Raw genomic sequence first — 10879 nt, 5'->3', positions numbered from 1 at the left:
AACATGCTGAAGCCGTATTATGCTCGCCATTGATGCTAGCGACGTAGGTGCTGGTGCAGTCTGGTTACAGGAGGATGAGCTGACCATTGATCACCAGTTGCAGTGACATGGCAGAAGAGGTTCAACGCTGGGAGTCAATGTGGGAAGTCTCGGCTGTCGATGCTTGGAGTTAGTATTTATGATTTGTTTGTTTGAATTTCTGTTTTGGGGACTGGTGTCCCCAGCTGGTGGGGGGTGTTACGCCCCTCCGCGTCAGGTGGGGGCGCTGGCCGTTTGGAGGCCTGTGTTTTTTTGTTTCAGATAATTGGAAGCACCTGTGGTGGTGCCCATAAAAGGAAGCCTGGAGTCGGCTTCTCGGGAGGGGGCTTGATTTTCTCCTCGCCGTTGGACCAAGGCCGTGTCGGGATTTTCACCTTATGTTGTATAGTTATTTTGTCCTTTCGTATGGCGTCTAATAATAAAAAGTATTAGTTATTATTGGGAAACCTTGGTGTCGGCATCGCTTATGTTTGCGGGTGTGGAGAGCAACTGTAACATAATTGGGGGCTCGTCCACCACTTATCTCTAATCAGCCCAAGGGGGCCTCTAACTTGGTGTCCAAACCCCAATTCAGTAGGACTAAAACCTGTGCTTTCCTGGGACACCTCACGGGCAGCCATAAGCAACCAGGGGAGTCCCTCCTCCCAATCCTTCTCCAGCTCATGGCAGTACGCACGTAGCATAGACTTCAAGGTTTGATGGAAGCGTTCGAGGGCGCCCTGGCTTTCAGCGTGATAGGCACTAGACACGTGGTGCTTTATTCTGAGCTGCCGAAGAACTTGGGCGAAAACACGGGACATAAAATTGGTTCCCTGACCTGTCTGAACCACTTTGGGAATGCCAAAGAGAAGGAACTTATGGCCACGATTGAGTTAAAGAAATTAGAATCTGGCAATGTGGTTCCTCCCCCTCCCTCTCCGTTTACCAGCTTTGATATTAGCCGACATCTGCGTTTAATGCCACCTTTTAATGAAAAAGATGTAGACCAATTCTTTACGCTGTTTGAACGTGTAGCCATGACTCTGAAATGGCCTGACGCCGAAAGAACCCTCATGTTGCAGTGTGTGTTCACTGGAAAAGCGCAGGAGGTATATTCCTCCCTCACGCCTGATCAGAGCCTCGACTATCCGACAGTAAAGGCTGCCATTCTTAGAGCATATGAGTTGGTGCCAGAGGCGTATCGCCAAAAGTTTAGAAACCTAAAGAAAGGAGATAATCAAACGTATGTTGAGTTTGCTCGAGAATCTATGTCTTTATTTGATCGCTGGTGTGTTTCCACTAAAGTTAGCACATTTGATGATTTGCGTAATCTTATGGTGTTGGAGGATTACTAGCCGGTACTAGCCGATGAGTTTGTTTTGACACACCGAGGGGTGTTTGGGGATCCCCGATATCGCAGCGATGCACCGCCCGGAAATGGCAGCTATGTTTACGATCCCTCGGCAAACAGGATAAGCGACGGTAATCCTGTTGGCAGGCGTTACGATACCCGACATTGTAATTTTTGTAAAATGCGTGGACATGTGGTGGCGAACTGTTCGCTTTTCAAGGCTCAGTCCCATGTAAAACACGCAGCTTTGGTTGCTCCGTTGCGATCGCGGAGGCTGGCTGTGGCGTCTCCTTGGAGAAGCTTAACGTCTCGGGAACATGGGGATATTTGTGATTACGCCCCGTTCCTTACAAATGGTTCCGTATCTTTACCAGGTACGGCAGAGATGAGATCGGTTAAGATACTTCGAGACACTGGGTCAGCCCAGTCTTTTCTCCTTGATGGTATTTTACCCCTTTCAGCTGAGACTTCTACTGGGAGCAGTGTATTGGTTCGGGGTTTTGGAATGGGCTTTGTGGAGGTGCCTTTGCACCGCATTAATATTACTTCGGACCTAGTGTCTGGAACCGTGGTGGTAGGAGTGTGTCCCTCATTGCCTGTAGAGGAGTCACCTTCCTGATGGGAAATGAGTTGGCAGGGGTGCAGTATGGAAAGGGGTGGAAAGGCCCTCGAGGTCGTTACTGGGCCGTGCCCGTCCAGGGAGCCAGATCTGTGTACCCAGAGGTTCCCTGGGGTTTTCCCCGCCTGTGCTGTCACCCAAGAAATGAGTCGCCATGATAATTCGCCCTCTGTTTCCCGGGTGCCTAAGCCTGAACCTCCCTGCTGTTTAGATCTGAGTGAAACTTTTATGGCTAATCCTGAGAAGTGTATCCCACTCCAGTTTTTCCCGACAGCCAAAGCCAAGGAGGACGTTGTCTCTGAGGAGATGCCCTTGAGTGGGGTGTGTGACTTGTCAGTGTCCCGAGAGGAATTGGTGGCAGCTCAGACAGCTGATTGTGCTCTGTCTGACCTTTTCGAGCAGGTTATCCCTGATAGTGAGCTGGATTCGGTGTCCCAGGGTTACTTCACTAAAGAAGGTGTGTTAATGAGAAAATGCAGGCCCAGTAGCATGTCTGCTGAGCGTGTTGTAGTCTATCAGGTAGTTATTCCCTCGCCTTACAGGCAGCAGATTTTGAGTGTCTCCCATGATGGTATAGCTGGACATTTAGGAGTAAATAAAACGTACGATCGTGTTCTTCGCCAGTTTTTCTGGCGGGATTGAAAACGGATGTAGTGCAGTATTGTAAAACTTGTCATGTTTGCCAGCTCACTGGTAAACCAATAAAACCATTCCACCTGCGCCGTTGTTTCCGATCCCCGTAATTGCTGAACCGTTCGAACATCTTATGTTGATTGTGTTGGCCCGCTTCCTCGGTCCAAAGCTGGAAACACGTACTTGCTCACTATGATGTGCCAAGCTACACGCTATCCAGAGGCTGTGCCGTTACGTACGATTACGGCTAAAGCCGTTTTGAAAGCTCTGACCAAGTTTATAACAGTTTTTGGCATTCCCAAAGTGGTTCAGACAGGTCAGGAACCAATTTTATGTCCCGTGTTTTCGCCCAAGTTCTTCGGCAGCTCAGAATAAAGCACCACGTGTCTAGTGCCTATCACGCTGAAAGCCAGGGCGCCTCGAACGCTTCCATCAAACCTTGAAGTCTATGCTACGTGCGTACTGCCATGAGCTGGAGAAGGATTGGGAGGAGGGACTCCCCTGGTTGCTTATGGCTGCCCGTGAGGTGTCCCAGGAAAGCACAGGTTTTAGTCCTACTGAATTGGGGTTTGGACACCAGTTAGAGGCCCCCTTGGGCTGATTAGAGATAAGTGGCTTCCAGAAACGCCTCCGGCTAACCTGTTGAGCTATGTGAATGATTTTCGCCTTCGGTTGTATAGGGCGTGTGCATTGGCTAAGAAAAACCTAGAAAGCTCACAGAAGAGAATGAAGGGTTGGTTCGATCAGAAGGCTGAAGTCCGCCGCTTTGATCCTGGAGATAAAGTCTTGGCATTGCTGCCCATTTGGTTCGGCCTTACAGGCTAGGTTTAGTGGACCTTACGTTGTGGAGCAGAGGGTTTCAGACCTAAACTATTTGATTAACACTCCGGACAGGAAAAAGCGTGTTCAACTGTGCCATATTAACATGCTGAAGCCGTATTATGCTCGCCATTGATGCTAGCGACGTAGGTGCTGGTGCAGTCTGGTTACAGGAGGATGAGCTGACCATTGATCACCAGTTGCAGTGACATGGCAGAAGAGGTTCAACGCTGGGAGTCAATGTGGGAAGTCTCGGCTGTCGATGCTTGGAGTTAGTATTTATGATTTGTTTGTTTGAATTTCTGTTTTGGGGACTGGTGTCCCCAGCTGGTGGGGGGTGTTACGCCCCTCCGCGTCAGGTGGGGGCGCTGGCCGTTTGGAGGCCTGTGTTTTTTTGTTTCAGATAATTGGAAGCACCTGTGGTGGTGCCCATAAAAGGAAGCCTGGAGTCGGCTTCTCGGGAGGGGGCTTGATTTTCTCCTCGCCGTTGGACCAAGACCGTGTCGGGATTTTCACCTTATGTTGTATAGTTATTTTGTCCTTTCGTATGGCGTCTAATAATAAAAAGTATTGATTATTATTGGGAAACCTTGGTGTCGGCATCGCTTATGTTTGCGGGTGTGGAGAGCAACCGTAACATGGGGCAGATGTTTCATTGATTTCTTTTACTAATTTTTAGCCACATTGATTTTTTCCCCTTGCAGTTTGGAATGTGGAATGGTATCCATAGCCTGATATCATTCTTGCTTATACTATGTCAGTCTGGAGAGAGCAAACAAACATGCAGTCTCCTCCCAAGCACGTGCTGCTGGTCTCTGCTTCTTCACACTATGCTCCACAGCTCACAGTTATTGTGTTGGAGAGGTTTGCGTCAATCATAGCTGGCACTGCTGACTTAAGGTGCCCCTTTGACTAGATGAGGTTGCTGGTGTGCAATGAGATTAGAACAATCCCACTATCTAATAGGGATGGTGGTGAATACAAATACCATGTTCGGCAACACTCTAAATGCATCCTTTCCAAATGTTTTCTCCTTGCGAATTTGGTTAGTATTATTCAGATTCTGATCTTTTCTTCCCACCTCTTTGATGCAATTCACTCAGAAGTCAGAACCAAGTTTCTCAATTAGATGCAGACACACACACACCTGTTGAAAGACAGCGAGTGAGAGTTTGCCTTAACACTAGATCGCCAGAGCGACACCTTTGGGCTTTGGAGACTTTAAAATTAAAATTACTCCAACGTCGTACGTGCTATATCTTCTCCTCCCATGACTTTCCTGAATATTCGGGCTTAAGAAACTTCATTTTTAAAATAAATTTAAAAGATATAAATCGACTCAGTTAAGAAATACAGGCAGTTTGTGTCATTTTCTTCACAAAACCCCTGCCAGACAAAACAACAGGTGCTTTTACCCAGGTGTGAACGTGTCACTGTCTACTCCAGCACGCTATTCAGCAATTGAAGGTTTTGATACAAATTTCCCAATAAAGCGCTATCGAAACGAATTCCGCACATATAATCATACAAAATTCATTCACTGCAATTGTGAAGTTGATAAAGCCTTTAGGGTGTGGATGAATAATTTTGGACACTGAAGTTATAGAAAGGATAGGCTTAGAACTCTGCAGAGATAATGGCATCGACGTATTTTCGAGTTTTCACTGAAACTGAGACTTTGGACAAAATGAAAATGTAACAATGCATAACTATACACAGGAACTTTGGCCTCTGGCTAACGACCATGGGACTGACTCTGCTGAGTCAGGTTCATCGTTAACTTTTTGGTCAACCAAGTGCCTTTCCGCTTCCTCTTGTAACCCTGCAATAAACTCTCTGCGTGATCAATTAAGCATCAGCTTCGGGCAAGGATCATCCCCTTTTTGGAGGAATGGGGAGCCCAATTTAAAAAGCTTAAACATTAACACAGTCATCAATGGTCTATCTATCCATGTTTCATCGACCACTCCAATAGCACAAGCCAATGAAATGTTTGTGTGGCCAAAATAATAAACCAATCAAATTACAGAGATCACACGTGGGGTTCTGTCACATCAGTGACTTTTGAGGATAAAAGTAATAAAAAACCTAACAACTTTTCTCTGAGGTAAGGCACTGCCTAACCGAAGACCGCATCTCCTTAAGGACACCACTGGACTTTGCTGCGCTTCCCAACCCGCGCCTCACTGGAGACCTGACTGAGTTGGCCTGCCAACTGTCCGCGAAATAAACCAAGCCGGTTTATTTCCCATTACAGCTGTTTGAGGAACAGGTATCTGCATACTTTTCTTCCGTATCTCCCTTGCGGTCAGGACCCAAGTGGAAGATTTGTGCACATCCGCGTCTTGACTGGAACCTATCGTGACCCGACTTCACAGAAGATGTTTCCCACGTCTCTGCGTACTGCCACGGACCCCTGGGACCAGCTGACGAACTGAATGAACATCACCTAACGTAATTAAGGACTGGCCTCCCTCATTATCACCGTTAAGTTTGAAATGCATATTTGACACTGACATCAAAGTATAGCGTAGAGTAAAATTTGAAATACCTGTTTAGGTTATTTTACTGCTGTTTATTGTTGTGTTTTGTTTGTTGTGCGTATGTTGGTCAGGAATAACAAGTAACAGAGTAGCGTGTCACTAACCAATAACACGAACTAACCTTTGTTAAAATCTTTATTTATAAACCGTTGTGTCCATGTTATTTCAATAAGTTGGGCTCTACTGATGTCTCGAATTCTGATTGGTTGTTGAAACTCCATTCATCTGATTAAACCTCACTACAAATATAATAACTACACAACAACTGTGTGAAATATAACTGATTTAGTGCATGCGGTCCCAGCAAACCACCAAAGCTGTGCGTTCTCTGTGGAATTGATTAGAGAGGAGCGACGGAGCATAGGCTAAAAGCCCATCCATGGAGAAGGGAGGGAGAAATGTGCTGAGTGATCAAATAAATTACTTTTTGAAAATATGGCATTTTATAATGCTTTAATTACTTTTATATTTTGTGTTTTATCATGCACATTTTAGCACTTTTCTCAGTGTTCCTGTAATATGCTGTGGAGGAAAATCTCCTCTAGGTTTGATGGGTGAGTCGGCGATGTAAGAATGAAGACTAGAAATTATGATTTCCTCTAATAATCTTTTTTATTCTCTTTCAATCAATAATCCTGTTCATGTACGTAGGTCTACGGGAGGTCTCCAGTACTGTAAAGACACAGAGAGCTTATTTGAATTATGTTTTACATAATTTTTATACAACCACATCTCCTCCTACCATGATGTATCTTCCCTTTAAAAATAACCGATCCAGCCTAGGTCAAACTTATGTTTCACCAGTTAGTTTAACAATAACTATTATATAATCTTCAATTTTAATCAATGACAGATATTTCACTACACACACTTACAGAGGAATGTATGTGCATGACTTGAATAACAAGTATTTGTTCTCATGATTAACAATTGTTTAATCTTCCAGTTCCAAAGTACATGCATTTAAATGCATTCAATACATGCTGTAATCCAAATGAAATATTTAACTCATATATTATTTTATTTTATATTTATTTTAGAATATAATTTATACAATTACTAGATATAGCAAATCAGTTATTTCTAGGTCAGTGTCCGTTCTTCTTTTTGCAACTCAAACGTCTTCTGCCCAAGACTGTTTTCCCAACAGAAGTACTTACAAAATTCCACTAAGTAAATGCTACAATTTTTCCTCCTGCAACTGGGGTTCAAAGATTCTCTAGGTAGTATGCATCAGTGTACAAGGAGGCCACTGTCTTTCCTTAGTTACAAATTTTAGACATAACACAGAATACCTGCTGTTCTTCATTGATCTTCCCATAATCACATACATTTAAATATATTTGATCAGTACAATCTTTAATAAGAAGAAATTTAAAACATTAAAAGAATGAAGGAGAAGCATACTTCCACAATGCCTTCATACATTTTCCCTTACCCTATATAACAAAACCGCTATAATTTAGAAATACAAACATTGAAATTGATTCATTGTCCCTTTATTTTCAGAAAATGGCATTGCAATATATGGTTTTAATTTTTATGAAAGAGGTCGCTGCCAGTGCAAAATCTATGCAAGTGAAGTCTGAACCCCAGGCCATCAGTGTAGTGGGTAGTACGAAAAAAATCCTTTCTAGATTAAAACATTACAGACCAGGTTGTTTTAGAACCCCAAATGGCCGTGGCTGTAAAATATTGACTTGATGCCAAGTGACTTCCACAAACAACTTTCAGTTAGCAAGGAATTTTTGTCTTACCATTGTCTTTGCTCCCAGCTACGGCAAGAGTTGTCTTTAATCTTGGGGAAGTCTGAGTAAAAGCATAATAGCTGAAGATCTGTTCTACCCAGGGAAGCTTTTAGATTTTTCTTAAATTTACCGCTTATGAAATCAAAATCAGGTAAAGAGGGGACAACAGAGAGGGAAGAAAGAGTATGAAAAACAAAAGAATAAAACATTTTAGTTTTTACATTTGTGGTTATGAAACCCTTATGAAATGTTTTCATTATAGGGTTCATTGCAAACGGTAGTTATAATGAAGATGAGGTCCTATTTTTTCAATTAAAAGTTTTTTTAGGAGATTGACTTCGTGTCTTCAGGTAGGGTGGTAGGAGTTTATGGTTTGTGAAGCAGTTTATAGTTAATGAGTAACTAATTGAGTTATAAAATCATTTAGCCTATGTTTGAAATTGATTTGACGTTCGTTTACCTCACGTTATAAAAGCCTGTTATGGCTATATGAATATACAGCCCCCCAAAAGTATTGGAACAGCAAGGCCATTTTGTTTTTGCAATACACTAATAATTTGGGGTTGAGATAAAAAGATTAACATGAGACAAGAGTTCAAATTTAGTTTATTTCCTGGGTATTTACACCTAGATGTTAAACTACTTAGAACATAGCACCTTTGGTATCAGACACCCAATTTTTAGGTGAGCAAAGTTTGGAACAGAGTATTTAAGTAAATGAAAAAATAAACTTAATATTTGGTAGATATTCTTGTTGAATAACTGATCAAGCCTGGACCCATTGAATCACCAAACTGTTGCATTCTTTCTTTTGTGATGCTTTTCCAGGTTTACTGCAGCCTCTTTCGTTGTTGTTTGTTTCGGGGTTTTCCTTCAATCTCCTCTTCAGGAGGGAAATGCTGCTCAATTGGGAAGGTTGGTGATTGATTCCATCAAACCTTCCACTTTTTTTCCTAATGAAGTCCCCTTTTTTGGTTGGCAGGTGTTTTGGGTCATTGTCTTGCTGCATGGATGAAGTTCCTCCCAATTAGTTTGGACGATTTTCCGTAAGGGGGAAGAATGTTTTTTGTAGATTTGAATTATCCTGTGCTACCATCATGAGTTAATCATCAATAAAGATTAGGAGCCCATCCAGAAGCAGCCAGCAAGCCCAGCCATGACACTTCCCCACCGTGCTTCAAGATGAGTTTAGTTTTGATCATGAGGATCCTCTTTCTCCACACTTTGGCCTTTCCATCACTTTGGAAGAGGTTAATCTTGGTTATCAGTCCATAAAAAACTTGTTCCAGAACTTTTGGGTCATCTCTGTACTTTTGCAAATTGTAATCTCTTCTTTGATTCATACTATTGATGAGTGGTTTGCATTTGTGGTATAGCTCATATTGCTGCCCTGTCTTCTTCAAACAGTTGATTGAATACCTTCACCCCGTCCTGTGGAGATTGTTTGTGTGTCATGCGGTATTTTGAGGTTTTTCTTCACAGCTTTACAATGTTCCGAGAGAGAAATTAGATGCCCCTACTGTCAAAATGATTGATGATACCAGCCCCGCCCCCTGAAGATCCGATTTTCTTGATACCCCAAAAGTCAAGATTTGATTGATTAGTTTTCCTTTTGACTTGCCATGGTTTGGTTGGTGAGGGGAAGGGTGGGGAAAGGGTGGGGTGGGCTGCGCAGACACCTGTTCACAGGAGGGGGGGAGTACCCCGTCACTTAGTTTTTAGAGTGGGAGGCAAAGGGGGTGGGTAGTGGGGGGCGGGTCCTGTGGAAACGGAAAAATTTTCCCCAAGGATAATGTTTTATGCTTTTCTTTCTTGAATACAGCCACAGCCCTAAGGTGTTTAACAACCATGTAAGAAAGAAAGGAAGAGCTAGTTATTTCATAATATTACTGCATTTTAAGCCTTTAAAAAAGGGGTTTAATGGAGATTGCAACTAGATACCATATAAGTGGTAAAAATATTAATAATTACACGATCTTCTAAAAAGTATTAAAATATTTTTAGCAAAGCTTACATTGACACACGGGGCAAATGGAGGGTTTTTGGTGGCTCTATTCTGTGAACCATGCGAAGGCACAGGCATCCCTGCTTTTCCAACGGTGCGGGGATGGTTGAAGGCAGGCATCCCGCTTTTCCAACGGTGGAAAAGGCTGATGGTTTTATAAATGAAAAGATAATAGAGAAATAGGGGTTTTTATACACCCAGTCAGAAAGAAAAATGGGGATATAGTACTTCATTTTTAAGTCTTTAAAAAAAGTTTAAAAGTACGTTAGGGGCTATATAGATGGTTTGGTATCTATAGGCTGCAAAATGTTTGAACGAGGTCCAAAGTGTGTTGAATAATTTACAGGACTTTGTAAAGCAGTGTATTTCAAACTACAGTTTATAAAAAACATTGTATCTGCTGAGGTCTCCGTGAAGCCCTGGGGAGGGGGGGGAGCCAACGCTTAGTTTTTTGGTGGATGTGGCAGGACAGGCGTGGGGGCCTGGGTAAGGGCTTTAAATTTTCCCGAGGATAATGTTTCATGTCTTTTCTGAATCAGCCCCAGCCCTAAAGTGTTTCAACAAAAAGCTTGATTAGAGTCTATTTTATAATATTCTCCATTTAAGCCTTTTAAAAGGGGTTTAGGGAGATTGACAGTTAGATACCATATAAGTGTGTATAAAAAATATTGAAAATTTCACTGATTTTAAAAAGTATTAAAAAATTTTTTGCTAAAGCTTTCTTGACTCACGTGTTTTACAAAAAGGATGTTTTGGGGTGCTCTAGCTTCTGTGAATCCATGCAGAAGGCAGGATCCCGCTTTTCCCAAAGGTGGGGTGGCTGATGGTTTAAGCACAGGATCCCGCTTTTCCAAGGGGAGGGGCTGATGGTTTTATAAATGAAAAAAATAATAGGATAATGGGTTTTTTTTTTTACACCCCCTGCAGAAAGAAAACATGGGATACTAGCTACTTCATTTTTTTAAATCTTTAAAAAAGGTTTAAAATTGTACGTTAGGTGCTTTTAGATTTTATCTATAGGTTTCAAAAAATTTGAACAGGTCAAAATCTTTTTTGAATAATTATACAGGATTTTTTAAAACAGTGTTTTCAAACTACTGTTTATAATAAATATTTTTTTTTTCATTTAGACACCCCCTAAAA

The sequence above is a fragment of the Anguilla rostrata genome, chromosome 5, assembly GCF_018555375.3.
Source record: "Anguilla rostrata isolate EN2019 chromosome 5, ASM1855537v3, whole genome shotgun sequence".
NCBI classification, from domain to species: domain Eukaryota; kingdom Metazoa; phylum Chordata; class Actinopteri; order Anguilliformes; family Anguillidae; genus Anguilla; species Anguilla rostrata.
Note: the sequence above shows the minus strand (reverse complement) of the source record.